Source organism: Rhinolophus ferrumequinum, chromosome 11 (assembly GCF_004115265.2).
Source record: "Rhinolophus ferrumequinum isolate MPI-CBG mRhiFer1 chromosome 11, mRhiFer1_v1.p, whole genome shotgun sequence".
Lineage (NCBI taxonomy): Eukaryota > Metazoa > Chordata > Mammalia > Chiroptera > Rhinolophidae > Rhinolophus > Rhinolophus ferrumequinum.
The window spans coordinates 35400593-35412173 of NC_046294.1; positions in this window are offsets into that span (position 1 = coordinate 35400593).

An 11581-nucleotide genomic window follows, 5' to 3' on the forward strand; every position below is an offset into this window, starting at 1 on the left:
AGGCCCGCACTGCCGCTCTAATTGCCTGCTCCTCCCTGGAGCTAAACTCCTGGCAGGAAATCATGCACTTGGTTCTAGGTACCTTGTTTAGCGAGTAAAAATGCAGGATTTCCAGTTAAATATGAATCGCAGATAAACGATCAATAACTTTTTGGTTGGTACATAACTTCTACTAAAAAAAATCATTCATAGTTTATCTGAAATCCAAATGTAACTGGGTGTCATATGATTTAACCTGCAACCCTATTCCAAGGCTACATGCTAAGGCGGGTCCCCACCTTCACCATGCCTTACCTCCTCTATTCTCAAGCAAGTTCTTTTGTACCACATTACATACCAGCGGTTTTCAAAATGGTGACTACGGGTGATAATGAATCATTGTGGCTAAGACCTTAGCTCTGCATTTGAATCCTGCCTCCAACCATTTTAGGAGGAGTGAACTTTCATGAAAGTAACATGCTGTCTACACTCTGGCCCCTCTGTTTCCTCATCAGGAGAATAAGAATAATATAATAGTTTCCTCATTGGGTTATTTTGATGATTTCTAACATTAAAGATACCAATTGTTGAGCACTAAGCATTTTACATGTGTCAGTTCCGGTTGTTATTAGAGTGAAAAAGACACAGCAAATATGAAAACATTATTTAGGCATATGAAAGTTAAAGACTGGGGAGACATCAAGAAGAGTTGAGCATGGTTGCCATTGGGATGGCACCCTTGGGTGTATGGAGAAGAGTGGGATAAAAGACTACTCTTTAAAAAGAAAAGTTACCATTTAACTTTTTTAGAATATATGTTTTAAATTTGATGCTTTGTGTGTGTGAACTGTTTTAAAACTGAATGCATGCATGAATTACTTTGTTGAAAAATTTTTTTCCTTAAGATTTTGAAGCATAGAGGCATGAGGGCTCAGAGCTCTGATTGCATTTCTCTGTGATCTTTATTCTGTTTTCTTCAGTGTGTCAGCTTCCCTTGTAATAAAGAAGTAGCAGCAGCTATTCCAGGCCTCGTGTTCATATCCAACCATCTAGAGCAGTCTTCTTTCCCTACCATTAATTCTAAAGGCCTGGACTAAGATAATGACAGAGCCTGATTACAGGGCCACATTATGACTTTCATGGGCCATAGACACCACCGCCCCTTCCTCCATTAAAAACAAAATTAATTAAAAATTGTGTTATGACAGCACTGGTGGGAAAGATGAACATACTAATACCATATTTTGTATTAGTCTGTTCAGGCAGCCATAACAAAATACCACAGACTCAGGGGCTTAAACAACAGAAATTTATTTCCTCACAGTTCTTCAGGCTAGAAGTCCAAGATGAAGGTGTTGGCAAGGTTGGTGTCTGATAAGGCTTCTCTTCCTGGCCTGCAGATGGCCTCCTAGGTGTGTCCTCACTTGGCCTTTCTTCTGTGTGGATGTGGCTGAAAATCTTTTTTAAAAGAAAGGGTTTATCAGGCCATTGGTGCGAGTAAAAGACCAGGCCCTAAGTCACGACGTCTAGACCACCACCAGCAGTACCAGGTGGGAAAGGCAAGCGTGTACACCATCCTGAAGTTGGGGAGCATTTTGATATATCAGGTAGTGGGGAGAAAGATGTAAGCCATTCTGTGTCGCGTCCCGCGCGACGAGAGTTGTGGGGAGCGAGGAGGGCGGCGCAGGGTTAAGAAAAGACAGTAGTCATGAATAGAGTTTAAGTGCGGAGACCAAGGGACCCCCAGTCTCAAGTACTGGAAGCCCCGAATCCGGCCTTGCATCAGCTTTTATTAGTTCGGTGGGGAAGTAAAGGAGATAAAGCTTGTCAATCTCGAGATCTGTGAATCCCATACATCATAATAGGAAACCGATTTAAGTCAATCACCCTTGCCTGCAGGCAGCAAGACCGTAAGTCTCAACTTCCCCAAGGGACAAAACCTATATACATATGAATAGATGGAGAGCACATCCTTGAATCACTTCCCTTGCAGGTTTTGGGAAGGAATGCAGCCACAGAGGCTGAGGTTTTCCTTAGCCTGAGGAAGGTGGGGGGCTGTGCTCACCTCTGTGAACCCCGTGGGTTCTCCTGTTGGTCCCCACGCGACTGCGCCTGGCTTGAGTTGTTCCTTCCATGAGGAATCTTACTTATCATTGACTGTCCAGTGATCTTTCTGGGACCAAACAGGGAGGCATAAGGTGCAAACAAAAAGGTTTAGCAAAGTCCCTGAAAGGATACGTTTTACAGACTCTCCGTTCTTTGGGGGCAGGTTCAAGGAAACAAACGGTTAAGCTGCTGCGTGGCGACAATTCTGAAAGAATTTACATTCGCTATAGACAACGGTGATCGGAGAAGGTGAAGTGGGCTAGTTTGGGGATAAGCCCAGAGTCTGAATGAAAAGGAAGACTGCTCCTGTGGATCGCTGTGGGCGACAGATTGGAAAATTCATGTATAGACAAAAAAAACCGGTGGCTCCTGGGGTCTGATTGCGCCTGGCTATTTTCTCTTTTGGATAATCTCAGAAACAGCCACCTGGAAGTTAATCCAAAATTCTGACATACAGGAATGCGAGCAGTCTTTTGTCAGCTGGCCCTGCAGTTCTTCTTTCTTCTCTTCCTTCCACCCTCTGACCTGCTGTAATTTAATTTAGGACATCTTAGAATTTTCTTCTTGTCAACACTAGTCATACGGGATTAGGGTTCCACTCTTAAAACCTCATTTAATCTCAATTACCTCCCTAATGGCCCTATTTTTAAATAGTCACATTGAGGATTAGAGTTTCAACACAGGGATTGCGGGGGGGGGGGGGGCACAATTCAATCCATAATATACGGGGGAGGCGTGCCAAAAAATGTATACACATGACTTGCATTCATCTTTTGTTATCATCATATATTGAGTATTGCGATTTTAATACAGTTTTTTCCTTTCTTAAACATGTATATACATTTTTTTAGCACCCTCTGTATATTAAAGCATCTTCTTTAACCTAAAAGTTCATTTTTTTCCTTTTGATTTTTGAAGATATTATGGCTTTTTCATGTGTCCTTATAAAGATAAGAGCTCTATGCCTGGGCTCTGGGCCTACTGTGCCTGAATAATACTCATACCTACTTGACTATTTTATAATCAGATCCACGGGGTTTTTTTTAAATTTAATCACTTGGAAAACCAGGATGATGTTGAGACAGGTTAGTATGATTACTAGGTAGATAGGGAGGTCCCTGATGGAATAAACAAAAAGCAGCCAGATCCTGGGGGCCAGCCCGGTGGCTCAGACCATTAGAGCTCCATGCTCCCAACTCCGAAAGCTGCCGGTTCGATTCCCACATGGGCCAGTGGTCTCTCAACCACAAGGTTGCCGGTTCAACTCCTCGAGTCCCGCAAGGGATGGTGGGCTCCGTCCCCTGCAACTAAGATTGAACAGGGCACCTTGAGCTGAGCTGCCGCTGAGCTGCCACTGAGCTCCCGGATGGCTCAGTTGGTTGGAGGGCATCCTCTCAACCACAAGGTTGCCGGTTCCACTCCCGCAAGGGATGGTGGGCAGTGCCCCCTGCAACTAGAAACGGCAACTAGAAACGGCAACTTGACCTGGATCTGAACGGCACCCTCCACAACTAAGACTGAAAGGACAACAAATTGACTTGGAAAAAGGCCTGGAAGTACACACTGTTCCCCAATAAAGTCCTGTTCCCCTTCCCCAATAAAAAAATCTTAAAAAAAAAAAAAAAAAAAAAAAGCAGCCATATCCTGAAACTCCAGGTCCTGGAATGTCTCCTTCACTCCAGGACAGAGACATGAGAATACACCTTAAGGTTAACAGATAATCTCAAATCCCTTCTGGCCGGACATCGGAGCAGATCTGATAGATAGAAATGGGTTGGTTCATTAATCCTTTCAGGATGAGCAAACAGGACGAACCTGATAGATGAATCCAATTAGAAAGCTCCCGCCCGTTTCCCCAGGCAAGAGCTTTTGCCTCAGTCAGGGGGCACCCCCCATTCGGAACCTCCTCCCGCTCGGGAGCTGCAACCTCTTCTCCTGCCTCTAATAAACTATCCTCTTTTTAAAACTTTTTGCCTCTTCCTGGTCTGTGTTTCCATTCTTCGGCTTCACGAGACAAGATCCCAGCCTACACCCAGAAACTGCCAGCAGATCCAACATCACCTACATCGTTTGGGGAGTCACAGGAAAATATCCCCACATCATTGTTATACTGATGAGAATGTGGTCTGGGAGGAGGGTGTATCCCACCCGATGGAATTCCTGCTATACGATGGGGGACAGAGTGGGATGTATGCCAGTGAAATAATCAAACTATCCATTGCAGATGTGAACAATTTACAGAATAAGAAAAAGAACAACAAATTCCATTAGCATATGAAAGTAGCTAGTAATTGATGCTGGCTAGTCATTGAGGATAGGAAAAATAAGACAAGATATTTTTCACCCATCGAATTCGCAAAACTGTTAGTTTGATAATATCCAGAGCTGATTTAAAGAGAAAAGGGTGTGCCAATACATTGTTGGCGGGGATCTAAATTGGTATGCCCTGTTGGGAGGACAAGTAAGTAGTAGCTATTAAAAATTTTAATTGTGAGTACCCTTTATCCCAGCAATCCAATTTCTAGGCATCTAAATATCTAACATAGGAAAACATGAGGACTATTTGTACAAAGAAAAAACATGTACAAAGATATTCACTGCAGCATTGCTCATGATAGTAAAAATTTGTAAGAAGCCTTACAATTCATTACCAGTTGTGTTGTTGAATAAACTATAAGTAAAAACTATGGAATATGATGCAGCAGCTGTGAAAATAAAGTAGATCAATATGTACTGACATGAAAAGAGCTCCAAGACATTTTAAACTAAAAAAAAAATCCATATACATATACATATCCAAGACATATTTTAAACTAAAAAAAATCCATATACATATATATTCATGAATACATAGAATATCCTTTCTGTAAACAAACCATATTGTTTCCAAATATAAATACTTTAAATTTGTATTGTCCTGTAAATATACACACACAACACATGTGCGCATGTTGTGTGTATATACACCATATATCTAAAATATATATCGACATATATATGGTATTCTACATATTTTATATCTTTATATGTGTATATTACACGTATATCATACATTAGGTATAATTGTGCATATAAAAACATCTCAGAAGAACACACAGAAATCTGATATGGTAGTTTTCCTCTGGCGAGCGAAGTGAAATTAAGTGGAGCTGATGGGGGCTTTTTATTTCTATTGCTTGCAAGTTTTTCACATCATTGTATTCAAATACTGTGCAATAATACATTTTACAAAATAACCAAAAAGTAACTTACCTAAGAATACATCACCCTTCCATGGCAGAGCTAAGATTAAAGCTTAGACCTGCCATTGGCAAAGACCCCGCTCATTCCATTATTCCCTGTTCACACAGCCTCTGAGTTTGCCTTTCTCCCAATAGCCCCTACCCTTTACCCTCCTCACTGCATGTCTCTAACCTTTTCTTCTTCACCAGATGTTTTCAAATACCATAGTCACCCATTTTTCCTCCCACTCCATTAACTTCTAGTCGGTCAATTCTTCGGATATCAAGTTGCTGAAACTGCTTACAAAAGCCCTGCGGGAAGGTTGGGGTTGCTTAATTGCTGGAGGAACTTTGAATGCTGAGACAGTTGAACACTCAGGCCTGCCCTGCCCAGGCCTCTGCCTTTTACAAGTGATAATAAAAGTGCTACTGCAGCAGCTCTGACGCTCTGAAGGGTCCATTCGGGACAGAGATCTCTAATAGAACATTTCATGTCCGTACAATGACTTCCCAGAGACGGGTAAATAAGGCTTTCCTTGAAACTGAAGAGCAAAGAAATTCATGCACATGAGTGCACATTATAAAGTGGAGAGTGGTACAAAACCATTGGCTGGCATAATCCCCTTTTTTAAAACCTGAAAAAAAATAACATTGGTTTGTTTTGAAAAGGCAGTACATTCAAATAGCACCAAAGAGAACGCAGTGAAAAACGACTGAGTTGTCTCCTCCACAGAGGCAACCATTTCCAAGATCCTCTTCTTGGCCCCCATCCTTTCAGAGATAATCTATATATGCAAGCATATGTGTATATATATTATCTATATTCACTTTTTTTGACCCCAGTAGTAGCACACATTATTCTACATCTTGCTTTTTTCACTTAAAAATATATCTCAGAAATCATTCCACATGTGTACGTAGAGTCCTGCCTCATTCTTTGTGATGGCTACATAGTTTTCCATGCTAAGGCTATACCAAAATGTAGTTAATTAGTCTCTCTCTCTCTTTTTTTTTTTTTTTTTAAGATTTTATTGGGGAAGGGGAACAGGACTTTATTTATTGGGGAACAGTGTGTACTTCCAAGACTTTTTCCAATTCAAGTTGTTGTCCTTTCAATCTTAGTTGTGGAGGGCGCAGCCCCGCCCCAGGTCCAGTTGCCGTTGCTAGTTGCAGGGGGTGCAGCCCACCATCCCTTGCGGGAGTAGAGGAATCAAACTGACAACCTTATGGTTGAGAGCCCGTGCTCCAACCAGCTGAGCCATCTGGGAGCTGAGCCACAGCTCAGCTCAAGGTGCCATGTTCTATCTTTAGTTGCAAGGGGCACAGACCACCATCGCACAGACCACCATCGCACAGACCACCATCCCTCGTGGGACTCGAGGATCGAACTGGCAACCTTGTTGTTGAGAGCCCACACCCCAACCAACTGAGCCATCCGGGAGGCAGCTCAGCTCAAGGTGCTGTGTTCAATCTTAGTTGCAGGGGGAGGAGCCCACCATCCCTTGCGGGACTTGAACCGGTGACCTTGTGGTTGAGAGCCCACTGGCCCATGTGGGAATCAAACCGGCAGCCTTCCGAGTTAGGAACACGGAGCTCCAACCGCCTGAGCCATCGGGCCGGCCCCGTTAATTAGTCTCTTACTGATGGACATTTAGAGTGTTTTTCAAACCATGCTACAATGAATAACTTTGTTTAATTGTATTTTTTTACATATGTATGAATACCCTGGTAGAGCATATTCCTAGAAAGGGAATTTCTGTCCAAGTAGTTGGATCTTAGACTTGATGGAACAGGCCAGTACACTGGAGAACACAGCCTGGAGCCAAGAGCCACGGTTTCACTATCAGTAACAGTGTCTTCCTCAGAGGGTTGCTGTAAGAATTCAGTGAGTTAATGTACAGAAACTACTTAGAAGAGGGCCTGGCATACAATAAACACATAGCCTTAGCCTTTATTACATCAACTTATTATTTTGCCAACTTGCTTTCAAAGAGGTTAATTTATATTCCCATCATACTGTCTTGTTTCCCTGACCCTCTCCAACATCGCTTATTTTCCAACTCTCTGAACTTTGTCAATCTGATGAGTGAAAGTGTTACCGGAGAGTAGGTCCTTCTTGGCGCAATGTCCAGGTTCTTGGCATGTGGAGCAAAGAATTGAATGAGATACCAAGATAAAGTAGTGAAAAGGCAGTTTATTCGGAGAAAAAGTACACCTCAAAGAGGTAAACGTGGGCCTGAACAGAAAGCAGTAGCTCAAGGCCATTATTAGAAGAGAAAGCGTTTGGAGCGGGCCCCGAGCAAAGGCAAGGCTCAAAAAGGTGGGACTCGCAGGAGCCTGAGGGTTTTACCTGGGATGGGCTGCTCCTCTCCAGGTGAGGGACCCCTGGATTGACACCTGTGATTGACAAGAGGCTATTACCTTAGCTCTTTAACCTGCACAGGTTCTCTGCAGTTTGAAATTGTTAACTACAAGCCCTTCCCCCCTACACCTGAGCTGATAGTTTTGGCAGGCTCTGTGGCTTGAATGGCTTTGTGAGCTATTCAAGTTATTTACTCTAGTTTTGTTATTATTTCCGCCTTAATCCCCTCCACGGTGGCCATGTCCCTGACTGCCTATGGTTTTTTTCTATCTCAAAAGGGGTATTTAATAGTGATTTTAATTTTTATATAATGAAGTCAATGGCTGAACTCAATGACCTTCTCAGTCCTATTACTACTGAACCTCCTTGTAGCATTTGACATTTGAAGCCTAGATCTATTAGGTTGTCCTTGGCAAGTCTTCTCTATCGCCTTCTGAAATGCTACACTGCACTCCTTTGGTTCTCCTCCTAATTTTCTGACTGGTCTTTTACTGGTTCCTCTGCCTCCTCCCCTCCTGCCCTGGCTCTCAAGACCTTCTCAACAGGGCTTCACCCACTTTTACAACCTTATTTCCGGTTAAGACGGGATTGTAATGGTGGCACTGAATCTTATATTTTTGAGATTTGGATCTCTGGTATAATTGAAATTAATCAGTGTAATTTAACTTGGGACTCTTTGAAAGCTTTCTTTTCTTTGCCTCTTAACGATTCTGCTTCCTATACATTGACTATGCGGTTTCACTGTTTCTATTTACTGAGGCTCAGTGCTGGCCCGGTGACTTGGGAGAGGTTTTGCATCTGTATGGGATCCACTCTCCTGGCTCCAACCTAAATCTACATAACATAAGCAAAGGTTGAGATAAGCAGCTTTACCGTACCTTCCCCCACCCCCAACTACCGGAAAACATAAAACTTCAGACCAAACAAAGACTCAACACAGTAGTTTGCCATAGTTTCCAGCAGACTGCCCAGCCGAGCCTCCTCTTACTTGAATAAATCTTCTATATTTCCGTCTGATTTGCGAATTCTTTCACGGCCCGCGAGTGAGCAGATACATTTCTTATCCTTATTTCCGACCTTATTCTAAATACATCCACCATTTGTTCTCTGAACCCTTTTATATGCTTTCCTGCCTCTCTGTCTTTGCTCATGTTCTGATTGGAATTCCAATCATTTCTAGGGTTACCGGATAAAATACAGGACAACCATTAAATATGAATTTTAGATAAACGATGAATGGTTTTTATTGTTTTGATTGTTTATCTGAAATTAAAATTTGAATGGGCATCTTATTTTATTTGCTAAATCTGGCAACTTTGTACCCCTAATTCAGTTAATACTTTCTTACATCATTGTTACTTGTGTTCATATAAGAATAAAAACCTTGACCAGGCAAGGGCTGGGTCTTTCCTTTCTTTGTATTGTATATAGATAGGGCTGTGTACACAGTTGTTTCTCAGGAAATAATTGCTGAATTCAGTGATATAAATTTTCTCTTATGGGTACAGAAAAACTGCTCTTCCCCCCTCATTCCTTACCTCACTCCCACATCCAGCAGTTGTTCTTGGTGATTTTGAATAACTACCTAATCTATATTTTCATGTGTACATATTTGTACCAATTCAAATGGACTCATTGAAATATAAAGAGGCAGTCTAGCATGGTGGCAATCTCTCAAAGATTTGTCTTGGGTCTCCCATTGACTAGTTGTACAATATTAGTTCTGTTATTTCATCTCTTCAAGCCTTAGTTTTTTTCATCTATAAAATAGCAACAAGTGCCTTACTACAGGCACCTATGATTAGATCAGAGGATCCACATCAAGCACTTAGTTTAGAGTAAGGGCTCAATATATATTAGTTATTATATCTGTGAAAGTCTCTATGAAGGAAAACATACCAAGAGCTGTTAAGAATTTACAAAAGGGGTCCTGAGCTAGTTCAAAGAGTGTTCGTTGAGAAATAATACCTGATATTTATTGAATATTCACCATATGCCAGTATATTAGATTGCTAGGGCTGCCATAACAAAGCGCACAGAATAAGTGGCTTAAACAATAGAAGTTTATTCTCTCACAATTTAGGAGGCTAGAAGTATGAGATCAAGGTGTCGGCAGGGTTGGTTTCTTCTGAAGCCTTTGTCCTCGGTTTGTAGGTAACCATCCTCTTTCTATGTCTTCACATGGTCTTCCCTCTATACCTGTCTATGTTCATATGTCCTCTTCTTATAAAGACACCCCAATTGGATTAGAATCCACTCTAAGGACCTCATTTTAACTTAATGATTGTCTTTAAAGACCCTATCTCCAAATGTGGTCACACTCTGAGGTCCCAAGGGTTAGGACTTCGACATATGAATTTTGGGGGCACACAACTCAGACCATAACAGCCAGGTACTAAACTATAGTCCTTATGTGCAGTATTTTACATTGCCCCTATCATTGCTGTTGTAATTTTATAGATGAAACAGAGGTAGAGAGAGTGATGAAACACTTACCTGAGGTTATACTATACCTAAGAATGACTAGAGCTGAGGCTTGAACCTAGACAACCACCCACAAAAGGCTTATAAAATGATGAAGGAAGAGGTGGAGCTGGTCCAGCAAAGGTATATACCAGGCAGAGTCTGGGGAATTATAGGGAAAGGCCTTGGAGTGGGAGAAAGCTTGGCACTAATAAGGGAATGACAGAGTCAAGCTGGGAGGGTCAATAGACATATGAAAAGATGCTCACTGTCACTAATCATTAGAGAAATGCAAATAAAAACCCCAATGAGATATCACCTAACACCTGTCAGAATGGCCATCATCAATAAATCAACAAACAACAGTGTTGGTGAGGATGTGGAGAAAAGGGAAACCTGTGTACTGTTGGTGGGATTGCAGATCGGTGCAGCCACTATGGAAAACAGTATGGAGGCTCCTCAAAAAATAAAAAATAGAACTACCTTATGACCCAGCAATTCTACTCTTGGGTATTTATCCAAAGAAATCCAAAACACTAATTTGAAAAGATATATGACCCCTATGTTCACTACAGTGCTATTTACAATAGCCACGATGTGGAAACAACTGAAATGCCCTTCGATAGACAATCGGATAAAGATGTGGTACATATGTACGATGGAATATTACTCTGCCATAAAAAAGAATGAAATCTTGCCATTTGTGACAACACGGATGGACCTAGAGGGTATTATGCTAAGTAAAATAAATCAGACTAAGAAAGACAAATACCATACGATCTTATATGTGGAATCTAAAGAACAAAATAAATGAAAAAACAGAGAACAAACCAATGGTTGCCCAATGGGAGGGGGTTTGGGGACCTGGGTGAGAAAGGTGAAGGGATTAAGAAGCACAAATTGGTAGTTACAAAATTTTCACAGGGATGTAAAGTACACTATGGGAATTATAGTCAATAATATTGTAAAAACTATAGTGTCAGAATGGGTACTAGACTTATTGGGGGAATCACTTCATAAATTATATAAACGTCTAACCAGTACTCTGTACACCTGAAACTGACATAAAATAATATTGAATGTCAATTAAAAAAAATAGTCATGGGGATGTAAAGTACAGCATAGGGAATATAGTCAATAATATTGTAATAACTATGTATAGTGTCAGATGGGTAATAGACTTATGGGGGTTTTCACTTTGTGAGGTATATAAATGTTTAATTGCTATGTTGTTTTGTCCACTTGAAACTAAAAAGAAAAAAAAAAGAGTCAAGCTGGTGATGTTGGAGAAGTGGTTCGGGGCAAATCATAGCAGTCCTTACAGGCCTCAGTTAGGATTAAGATTTTGGTCTTTATTCTAAGAACAATGGGAAACCATTGAAAGATGACTCTACCCACTGAATAGTGAGCCATTTGAAGGAAATATATAAATCTTAGTGTTTTTACAGAT